Raw genomic sequence first — 4,174 nt, 5'->3', positions numbered from 1 at the left:
TTACAGATGTGATTTTGCCCAATTGAGAGTAGGGACATACATTTCAGCATTTCATATCTACAGTTGTGATGCCAGACCATCATCAATTATGCTGGTGCTCCCAAACATTGTCCTGGTTTCTTAAGACTGATTATCATATAATTTATTTCAAGTAATTTGTGCCATTGCACAGGATACAGGCCAATTATAGACAGCTACACATCTTTTGCTAGGGTAGGTCAATATTTTAAAATCTGTTTCTTATTTTGGGATGGTTGGTATCTGAGCCTCCTTGAAGTACCAGCCTGGAATGTAGCTTCATTTGGAAATTCTTTTTGGTTGAGCCTTTCTGGCTCTTTCAGTTTTTAAGTGGTTGAAGAAATGCAGAAATGAAAGAATGGTCAAATGTGCCTCCTGGAATAGAAAGCTCTTTATATGTATTTATAGTATATATATATTTGTACAGCACCTAACATGAATGCTAATCAAGATGCTGTTAAAGAACATACATTCTGGGCATAAATGTAATACAGTAATAATGTTTCTGATCCCTCCGATACATCAAGTAAATTCTATGAAACAGCTTGTCAAATCTAAAATTGGAATATGTAATCCATTTAAAAGTGAGAATTGGATCTGGGCTAGATTTTCTGCCAGTTACTCTGTGTCTAAATGAGTAAGAAAAATAAGCTTTGTCTAAAGCTTGTTTCTGAGTCTGATTTTTCTAAGCTTGATCCGTTAAGACAACAGCTCCTCTACAACAGAGTCAATTTACCTCAGCAGGAGACTTTACAGCTCTTGGTAAATAATCTGATGAACAGGAAAGAATATATTGATTGGTATTTTCCCCTTTAAAAGCCATGTTTCTGTGGAACAAATAATTCTAAGATTAGGGATGAAATCTTAAAATATTGAAGTCAATAGCGAAACTCCCTTTGATGTTGATGGGGTCCAATTAGGTCTGTTAGGGGTAGGGGATATGTGTGAGAGTAGGTATTGAGGTTGAGTGGTGCTTTGGAGAGCTTCTGTCTGGGGGCCGACCCAGTGCCCCTCCAGGTGGAGGACTGGGGACTTCTTGATTCTAGCTGTGTCTGCCTGCCTTTTCAGCAGCTGCTGCTGGAGAAGAAAGAAGAGGCATCCATCGTGTGGAAGGAATTGCAAGGCAAAAGCAAGTGGAAGGAGGAGCAGGAAGAGGAAGAAAGGGCAAGAGAAAGGCACTCCTAGGAAGGGGGATTTCCCTGTTTTTGGGACTGCGGTCACCTGGAGCATCCCTGGCCATTTGGGGCTGTTTCCTGGGCCCCTGGAGCTGCCATTTCCCCAGCTATTTAATGCCAGGAATACTCAATAAACTACTGTCTTAAATGGTGTGTTTCCCATCTAGCTCCTTTCCTGCCCAACTCTGCCCGGGCAGGGGCACATTCAGGAGCAGCTGTTGTTCTGGGGGTACCAGGGGTCATGTGCCTGTGTTAGGGGGAGCTTGCTGCCTCTGGCAGGAAGCGCATGGGCATCTCGCAGGGGGAGGGGAGGGAGCAGCCAGTGATCTAAGGATCATTCTGTGATTGATGTCATACCCTGGGATCAATTGATGATCCCGGATTTAATCAATTATTCTGGAATTTATTAATTATCTTGGAATCAATGATACTGGGATAGATTTATTCTACTAGGATCGATGATTGTGGTATGGATTTATCATCCTGGGATCTGAGTATTATTCTGAGATTTGATTTATCACCCTGGGATCCATTGATGATTCAGGAATTTAGGACCTTGGGGTCAGTGATTCTTGGATCCACAGATGATCCTGGGATTCATCAGTGATTCTATGAATTATTTATAAACATGGGATTGATAATCTGGAATTATTAATGATCCTAGTATCCACCGATGTCTCAGGAATAAATGTATAATCCTGGGATCGATGATCCTGGGATTGATTGATGGGCCTGGTACTGATTACTATAGGATTGATTGATGACCTTGGAATCCATCAATGATTCTTGGATGGATTAATTATCCTGCAATTGATTTATGATACCAGAATACACAGATGATTCTAGGATCAGATGCTGATCCAGGAATCAGTGATTCTGGGATGCACTGATGAAACTGGAATCGATGATTCTGGAATGGACTCATGACCTTAAAATGGATGATTCTGAGAGGGACTGATATTCTAGGGACAGAAGATTCTGTGGTTGATTTCTGTTCCTGGGATCAATGATTCAGGCATCGATTGATGCTCCTGGGACCGATGACTCTGGGCTCCATAGAGATTCCTGAGATCGATGATTTCTGGGCTCAGTTAAGGTTCCCGAGGCTGATGATTCTGGGCTCTATTGAGTTGCCTTGGATCGATGATTCTGGGCTCCACTGAGATTCCTGGGATCAATGTAGTCTGGGCTCCATAGAGATACCTGGGATCAATGATCTCTGGGTTCCATTGATGTTCCTGGGATTGATGATCTCTGGGCTCGATTGAGTTTCCTGGGATCGATCATTCAGGCATGGATTGAGATTCCTTTGATTGACGTTCTCTGGAGTCCATTTAGGTTCCTGGGATCGATTATACAGGAATTGATTGACGTTCCTTTGATCGATGTTCTCTGGGCTCGATTGACGTTCCTTTGATCGATTTCATCTGCGTTTGATCGAGATTCCTTTGATCGACGTTCTCTGGGCTTGATTGAGATTCCTTTGATCAATGTTATTTGCGATCGATTGGTGTTCCTTTGATCGACGTTATCTGAGATCGAATGCTGTTCCTTTGATCGACGTTCTCTGCACTCGATTGAGGTTCCTTTGATCAAATTCTCAATCGAGCCCAGAGACTGTCAAAGGAATCTCAATCGAGATCCCAGAATACATCGATCAAAGGAATCTCAGTCGAGCCCAGAGAATGCTGATTACAGGAATCTAAAGGGAGCCCAGAGAACATCGATCAAAGGAACCTCAGTCGATGCCGGAACAATTGATCCCAGGGATCTCAATCAAGCCCAGAATCATCGATCCCAGGAACATCAATGGAGCCCAGAATCATGGATCCCATGAATCTAACCGAGCCCAGAGAACACTGATCCCAGGAACATCAATCCATCCCAGAGAACATCCATCAAAGGAATCTCAATCAATCCCAGAAATCTCAATCAATGCCTGAATCATCAATCCCAGGAATCTCAATGGAACCCAGAGATCCCAGAATCATTGAGCCCAGGAGCATCAAAGCCAGAATCATCCATCCCAGGAACATCAATCACACCCAAACTTCTCAGTCCCAGGATCATCAATCCATCTCCTAATCATAGTCCCCAGGAATTTCAATGGATACCAGAATCATCAAACTATTCCAGTATCATAAATTGATCACTGGCCTGTTGTTCTCAGGATCATTAATCAAGAGTAGAACCATCAAGATATTACAGGATTATGAATTGAGTCCAGAATCCTTGATCCCAGGAAGATTAACACATTCCAGAATCATAAATCGAGCCCAGAATAATTATCCTATGATCATCTATTAACCACAGAATCATCAAACAATCCCAGAATCATTGATTGATTCCTGGGTCATCAGGTCATCCCAGAAACACCAATCACAAGATCATAAATCAGTTCTGGAATTACCAGTCATTCCCAGGATCATACATCCCAGAATAATCGATCCTGGAATATAATAAATATATCCCAGAATCATAAATCGATCCCAAGATCATTTGTAAAGTACAGAATCATCGATTGATCCCAGGATCATTCATCAGTTACATAATCGATCCCGGGATCACCGGCTCTGCTCCCTGGCCCGTTCTATGGGTTGCAAACTGCCGGGGAGCACCGTCCCCGGGGTGTCTGCTCCGGGCTCCACCGGGGCCGCCAGCACCGCAGTCCCTGCAGGACCCCGTGCGATGCCGAGGCGCTTCCTCGGGGAGGAAGCGTCGCGCTCCCACCGAGTGACACATCCACGCGGAATCGCCGGCGCGGGGGGTGGTCCGGGCGGCTAATTGCGTGTGACTGCAAATCACGAGGAAGGGCGGACGTGCTCACTTCCACGGAGGGGGAAATCGGGCATGGCCACCCGCGGGGAAGGGGGCGCGCCCTTGGCGGAGGTACCGCTGGGTCAGCAGAGCAGGCGGGACCAGGCGGCCGCCCCGGGGAAGCTCGGCCCCCTTCCCTGGCCCTTCTGCTGCTGTCCCGCCCG

Source organism: Chaetura pelagica, unplaced genomic scaffold, assembly GCF_000747805.2.
Source record: "Chaetura pelagica isolate M959 unplaced genomic scaffold, ChaPel_1.0 scaffold21, whole genome shotgun sequence".
NCBI lineage: Eukaryota > Metazoa > Chordata > Aves > Apodiformes > Apodidae > Chaetura > Chaetura pelagica.
Note: the sequence above shows the minus strand (reverse complement) of the source record.